The following is a 7,671-nucleotide window of genomic DNA, read 5'->3' as shown; positions in this document are numbered from 1 at the left end:
CTCTGTGGAACTGTATACACCCAGCACTTTGTACAAAACCTGGACCATAAAAACTCATTTTTATGGGAGATCCACCTGTTCTGGCTCTCCATGGTATCCAGAATGTTAGCAGAACTGTTGATCAGGACAAACTGCTGCTTCTAATGCCATAAAGCAGAAGACTTTCGCATGGCAGCAGCATGTATTTAAGCACTAGGACATAGCTCTTTCATGAAAGAAGTTATTTTCATTATGAAGGCATTCATAATGTCATGGGAGCTATTAAAAATAAAAGACATGTTAGTAGTATAACTTTCAAACAATCTTGTAACTGACTGTTATCTGATCAAGGTGGGAATTTACACTCTACCAACAGAGTTGTGGGTAGGTTGGGTTTTTTCCTTAAGTGTAAAATCAAAATATTTTACAGTTCCAGGCAATTTAATGTAACTAGTTTTGGGTGTTACCAAAATCTCTCTCTCAATCTTGTTTTCAGAGTGAAAGGATAATCTTGTTAATTTGCTAATCTAGGATTTAGAAGCTCTGAATTCTATCCCGGTCTGCCGGATCATGGGTAGCAGGAGTGCAGCAATTCCTCCAGCCTTGGATGGTACACAACCTAGGAGAGGGAACCTCCCTTATTTAGCATTTGCAGCACTTGGTATGCCATTTTAATACAAATCATGGGCACTGCAGTGTGGGAGGAACCTGTCAAAGTCACTGAACTGTTGTTGGTGTGTCAATATCTGCTAAGCTGCTGCAGGAATTGTGGCTGACAGATGCAGCTGGGTCACGAGTGCAAGGTACAGTGGTGCTCGGTGGCAGGGCTCTCTGATGGCAGTGACCAGCGGAGCATGACTGGCAGCATGGGACCAAAACAGCTGAACCTTCTGCTTCGGGCATCTGAGGAGCAAGTTCCCCACAAGTGCTGGCCAGCAGCAGAGCTGCCGTGCTGCTCCTCTCCATGCTGCTAAAGGCCCCAGGCAAACCACAAACTGCTGAGACCTGGCAGGGGAACAAGAAGAGATAAATCAATTTAAAAGGCAGTTCAGCTTGATAAACTGGATAAGTTTCTACTCTTGCAGACTCGTGACATCTAAACACTATGGTAATAGCTTACCAGAAGAACAGCATATGTGTTTTCTTTAGCCATTCAAAACTCCCAGGGTCGGCACAGCCGCTGCGTGGACTTTGGCATGCCACCTGCCTCACAAAAGCTTCTCATGCTGTGCTTCATTGCTCAGGGGTGGTGAAGGGCACAATATGCTTTGTGTTTGGTTGTTTTCTTTCCTGTAAGTCAGCCTCAGGCCTTTGAGAAACATTTTGCCAATTTAGTCTGCCAATAAGCACAGGTGGTTACACAGCTTCCTCCAAAAAGTGCAAAAAGCCATATAGCCAAGGACAGGTGAAGGGAATAAATAAAAGTATATGGGAACAAACTCAGGGTCAGGAGCAGCCCAGGTAAATGACTTTGTTGTCAGCATAGCACAGCCCAAGGTCTCATTACTGAAGGTACAAATGAAGACAAATGCAAACATGGGAAGCACATTTCAATGGGAAACAGCCTCCAGCATGACTGGAGCAGGAGTCTCTCTAATAGGGAGAATTTATAATTTTGTTTCTGCAAAGTGGACTTAAACATGAGTGCCAACATATAGAAATGGTTCTCCAAAGTACCAGTCTGAGCCATTAGCACCATGTGCAAATGACACAGGTTTACCTTCTCCCACCCTCTCCAGGTTTTCCTCTCCACTAAAGCATATCCATATTTGCTGTTCACACAATTTTCTCTGCTCTCCCTCCTTTTCCCCTTCTGTCTCTTCTAGTGCTGCTTCATAAGAGTTTTACTGTCAAATACAAATGGCCCTTGGAATGAAGTAGTCATTATTAGATATTCTGCATGTAAATTTTAAGTGTCTAACAAACCAGATCAACTGTCCTTTTCTCTGACCCAGCCATCTGCAGGCTTGCTGTGTTAGATTCTCCATCCTCTGACGCCAGTTGTTTGTCTGCTCTGCAGAGCACAATTGAAAATGAGCAGAGTATGCTATTGGATATTCAGAACAGCTTCTCTTTCAGTTTTGCAGTTTCAGATCATTGTTACTTCTGTGTAAACTGATTAGAGTAAACATCCTTAATTCTGCTATTTCATTTGTACACATTTATGAGTATTCTATTTCCAGTTCACCTACTAAATTTCTCTTTGAGAAAAACCAGGATGATAGCCATCTCTCTGCCAGGATGCAAAACACCATATGCTCTCATTTAGCCTGTTTGTTTTACAGCTGCAGAGGACTCTTGAGTTTTTTGGGAGATGGGACATCAGGCTCCATAGCTGGCTGCTCAGAGGCAGAGGAGATTATAAAGAATCAGTTTTCCCAGGTTTCTCTTCCTAGAAGTTGTATTTAAAGCATGATGACAGAGACAAGCAAATAAGATACATCCTCTGCTTTATTCCAGCTCCTATGGAGCTGGAATATTTGTCAGACAGACATGTTGCATATGACAAGGCAATTTGTAGCTAATATGCAACCACACAGAAAACACAAGAGAAACTTGATGGGCCTTTAACCCCAGGTATGAGGACATCTAAAATAATCATCAGCCAAATGAGGACAAGAGGATGGCACAAGATGTCTCACACTGTTGCCTTTGTGTAAACACTCTATCAGACTCTGATACTCAATAACATTGTTTGTTTGTGTAAGTAGAAGGATTGAAGGAAAACTTAGAAACACGAAGGTTCACAGAATCCAAGTGTGAACCCAGCTCCACTGTGTCCACCACCACCCCAATACAGGGACTAGTTGTGATTTACTAACCATGACACTTGTCAGTAAAATAACAGCAGCACTATGAATGTCATTGTCAACAATTCTTTTTCCTTCCCCCACTCTCAAGTTTGCTAGTCGTGAAAAACCCTTTTTCTCAAAAGCAACTTTTCCTTTCCTTTTTCTATTCTCTTTTCCTTCTCCAGGTAGACCCATCACTTGGAATTTTTTTCTTTTGCTAGCATGTTAAGGCCCTTGCCAAGTAGAGAACAGTATAACTTACAAGTAGATATGTCTCAGCATGAAAAAGACCTATGAACTTAAATTAGTCTTTCCTTGCTTGAAATCAGGAAAGATAAAACATGCCCAAATATTAACTCTTACTTCAGGTATGTAAAACTAGAAAATTGATCATGTGTCATAAAAGCTATGCCAAGAATAAAAGGAAGTAAATACAACAAATGGAAATATTTAAGGTACTATATTTGGATAGAAATAAAGTGTACTGATCTTCAAAATGGATGATCATCCAGTTCCTCCTTAGATCTTAAAGCACCATATATTAGTATCTCTGATTTCCCTATTGTTCTTATTTAAGTAAACAGAATAGGTATAATCTCACTGAAAACAGCACAAGCTCAAAAGTGAAATTTAGTATGAATTGCAGAATTAAATAGCCTTTATTTAGCTAAAATAAAAAGAAATGTATTAAGTGACATTTTCTTTTAAAATGTACTAATGCTAATACCAGGAAAAAAAATTCTGGCTGTTAATACTTCCAGGATCACTGAAAAGGAATTTGTACTACAGAATGTTTATGATCCTTATTGAATTATGATGCAATTTAAAACACTCTGTGGAGGAACCTGTCTGTAAAACAAAACACTCTCTCTTGAAGTGAGTTGTTGAATTGCACGGTTAAAGTTCTTTTGTTGGAGCTGTTTTTGAGCTCTCAAGCTCACTGAGGCAAAAACTAAGATACCTTATGATTTTCTCTTGCTCACCACCTCCACTCAGATAATTCAGAACTTTCACTCCAGGGCACAGAAATGTCATGCTTGGCTTTGCTGAGCACAGTGAATTGCCAACTACCACAGCCTGGAATCTGTGCTACTTCATAAAGAAAATTTTAATAATTTGCATTTACAACATTCAGGGAAACATCACAATTACACAGTAAAAGCTTAAGTATCTAGAAAGTTCCTGTAGTTCATGGCAGCCTAAGTAAGTTTAATACTGAATGTTAAGTCAGTGACATAAACTGTTCTAAATACAGTCCATTTACAATTTCAGACACGCTCAAAGCACTGGTGGGAATTTCGTTCTCAAAATTTGCCTAGTAGACAAGACCCAAGAGTCAGGAAGTGGCAAAGCTGTTGTTCTCAGCCCAGGAGGCTGCAGGAAAAAAAGACAATTGCTGAGTCAGACAGAATTTCCCCTGAGGACTCTGGCTGCAGACCAGCCTCTGGAAGACCTGCCAGCTCACCTAAGGGTAAAAGCAAAGATTTTAAAAAGTCAATATAGCATATAAAGAAAGAAACAAAATTTTGGCATAGCTTTTTTTTTGTATTTTAAGTTAGGTTTATGGCAAAGAAATCAATGGAATCTTAGAACATCTGTATGCACAATTTGTATAGTCTTTCCAACCTCAGCCACTGCTGACATAGCCAAGAGCTCTGAGTGCTGCTCAGCTGAATGCTGCTGTACCTGCTACTGTTACCATGGGAATGGACACTGGCAAAAGTAGGATTAGAGCTTTAAAGTAATTACCAATATAATTAGCACTTTCACCTTTTTGGAGATTGCATCCCCAAAAGCTTCCAAATAGTGAAACTATCCAATTCAAACTCATCAATATAACAATTAATGTCTAAAGAGGTATCAGTTAACATGATCAGCGTGGGAATGACACACAAAAGGAAGGCATTGTTCTAGCTGGGAAGCAGTGAGTTCCTGTGGCCTTCTTTGCTTATTACTAATAAGGAACTCTGCTTCTTTGCTATGAGTCACTGTTCCAGTTTCATCCTTAATTAATTCAGCATCAAGAAAAAGGGTACTAAAGTAAAGAGAAGCTCCCAGAGATGGCTCAATAAAATTTACAGAAGAGGGGGAGGGAAAGAAGCCATTACAGGAAGAAAATATGAGATCATAGAGAGGAAGAAAACTTGTGGAGGAATCTAAGTCCAGTGTTTCCTATTACACTGCAACTGTCTGAATGAAATACCTAGACAAAGAAATGCTCGTCAGAGCAGTGCTACCCAGTCCCTATGCATGAATCTTTCATCCAAACATTGAGTGTATCAGTTAGTACACTGTGATCTGCACTGGTTTCTACACCATGGCAAAAGCCTTCTAAGGTCTCTCAGTGTTTCCAGCAACATTTTTTACTATGGAGGGTCAGAAGAGAATTTTGAAATTTGGTACAATTTTATGCTTCTTCACTTCTGCCACAATAGCCTGCTTGTATTCAGGTTGAATACAGAACTCACCTTCAGTGACCAGTGAAGTGACTCCTTGCATAATTATCACTACTTCTAAAAACATTAACATTTGGCTGGGTACAGCCTGAAAAGTTTTGGCTGTGGTTATTTAGCAGAAAAAGACACATTTTCAGAAGGAACTGATGAACACCCTGAAGAAAGCTAGGGCAAGATAGTAAGAAAAATTTTGTACATTTACTGGCTTACTAGTGGATACTGACAATCTCTAAACACAAATTTGTTATTTAAAAAAAAAAAAAAAAGTACTAATTACCTCTGTTCATCCCATACTGTTCTTTCAGGCTGCCTTTGGGTAGGGCTGGGCAGCAGAGCCAAACTCCAGGCAAAACTTGCGAAATGAAGCTGTGTCCCTGGGGATGTCTTTTGTGCACGTCCTACTTGTTAGTGGGTTCATACCCCCCAGTCTGTTCCCTTTGAGTGTCTTGTTACTCAGGCATTATCGCACAGTCTGGTCACTACACAGCAGCGCAAATAAAGTGTCTCTGTCCCTCCTATCCTGATCAGTGATGTAAGGCAGCACAATGAACTTTCACTTTGTTGGCCAAATATAGGGGAGTACAGGGTGGGGGAAATGCGTTGCTTTAAGCTATGTGTTGTACAGCTGTTTCTCATGCATCTGAATTTTCAGGACCCTTTAAGATGTCAAGTAATTCTCTCCTACTTATTCAGTGCAGGAGTTTTTTGTAAAGACACTGAGATCCAAAGTTGCTGTTATTCTTCAACAAAATACCATTGAGACAAAAGATTCTATCATCCAGATGCATTTGTCATAGTCCATCTCCCTGCCTACTGCTGTTAAATGCTTTCAAATGAGTGTGAAGTTAGGCCAAGTTCTTCCACTAAGGGCAAAACATTGCTGTGGGTGGAACCCTTCTCTGCTTTCCCCATGACTACATAGACCTAACTGGCTGGACAGCTTCCTTACAATAGAGCACCCTTGAGACATTTGTGCATGTAAAAGACACTCAATTTTATCATGGCTCATTTCAGAGAAGACTGAGGCTTTTTCCCAAAAGGTAGGTAGAGGCAAGAATGGTGAAGATCATCTCTGTGGAGGGAACTGTCATGCCATGTGACTCTGTGTATCAGGAGGTACTGTGGCTTCTAGGCACTGTCTTTTGCTCCAGCACACAGTTTGGACATTTTCCAAAATCATGCTGTCTGCTCCAGACGCTCCAAGATGCTTCCAAAATTCCTAGGCTCCCCAGCTGCTACCCAGAGCCCTCCCAAATAGCTCTCATTCCCCAGAAAAACAAAGCAGCCAAAGCCCTCAGTACTTTCTTCACAGTCTACTGCCAAATTTCTTCACTAACTAGCTTTAAGAAGTTAAATAGGCAGAGAAAACCCACTGGTGTTTGCATTAGTCAAGTAACGGTCTTTAGCTGTAAGAGGGTCACAGCTGATACAATCATGGTGCATTTTGTGGGCCAACACAGTTACACCAGACTGAGTTTCAAGGCAAGTACACAGAGTTAGGAGGTGCTGTAATTAAGGTACATAAGGTTAGGAGGTGCATAATTATGTTCAACCATAATTACACCATTGGTGACTGTGCTTTATGATACAGTCTTCAATTACATGACCACCTCCTTTCTTTTCCCTATTGGATCTGTGCCTGTGTCAGGACTGTCAACATGCCACAGTGCTGCAGGTTTGCCCAAATTGCCATTAAACATTCCATTTAACACATTGGGAAGTGCAGGAGTATTTGCATTGCATTCTGTTCAGGACACACTACCTTCATTTGTTATAGAGATGTTTGAGGCATAGGAAGTCTGAGCTCACAGATTAAAATGTTCTCATGCAGATTTTAAAAAAATACAGATTTGCATGTCTGGCTTGCATATTATTAAAGCCTGTATTTATATATAACTTCTGATATGCAGCATCTTTATGAACTGTTTTCTTAACTATAGGATAAGAAGCTACTTACCAGGACTGAATTTTTTCACATAAAAGGCCTTATCCAGCTTCAGTTTCCGTAGTAAAATTCTTACTGACTAAAAAGAGAGTGGGATCATGCCTCTGGCACATGCTATCCTGCCTCACTCCAAACAAAGCATTGTTCAGTTCAGCCAAACCAACAGGAAAAACTGCAAGGGTAATTTCTCAAGTCACAGCACCAATACATGCTGTGACAGACTGGAAGGCTATTACTATTGCTTACACTGAAAAAGTGAGCTGGCTCTTCAGAAATATCTGGGACATCTTTGTGCATTCTATCTGAAAAGCAGAGTGCAGCACTCATCTTTTACAGGCACTTACATGTCAGTATCATGAAGAAACATTTATATTGTGAGCAGCTAACAGCAATCTTTCATAATTGCTTATAAACATCTCCATATTTCTGAAGCATGGTAGAATCATAGTTTCAGTGATACTTTGTAATGAAATGGCAAAACACAAGTGTAACTATTCAT

At 40.3% G+C, this 7,671-nt stretch overlaps 1 protein-coding gene across 1 annotated transcript in view; it reads right to left on the bottom strand.

Annotated features, from left to right (window-relative positions):
• Nucleotides 1-934: 934 nt before the first annotated feature.
• Nucleotides 935-7,671, bottom strand: part of NLN (neurolysin) — a 59,999-nt gene continuing 53,262 nt past the window's right edge. Inside the window, exon 15 of the transcript XR_005953397.1 lies at nucleotides 935-984. The gene's annotated coding sequence lies outside the window, so the exon portion shown is untranslated. The remainder of the gene's footprint in view (nucleotides 985-7,671) is intronic.

Source organism: Onychostruthus taczanowskii, unplaced genomic scaffold (genome assembly GCF_017590055.1).
Source record: "Onychostruthus taczanowskii isolate IOZ18803 unplaced genomic scaffold, ASM1759005v1 scaffold46, whole genome shotgun sequence".
Lineage (NCBI taxonomy): Eukaryota > Metazoa > Chordata > Aves > Passeriformes > Passeridae > Onychostruthus > Onychostruthus taczanowskii.
This window is presented reverse-complemented; position numbering and strand designations above follow the sequence as displayed.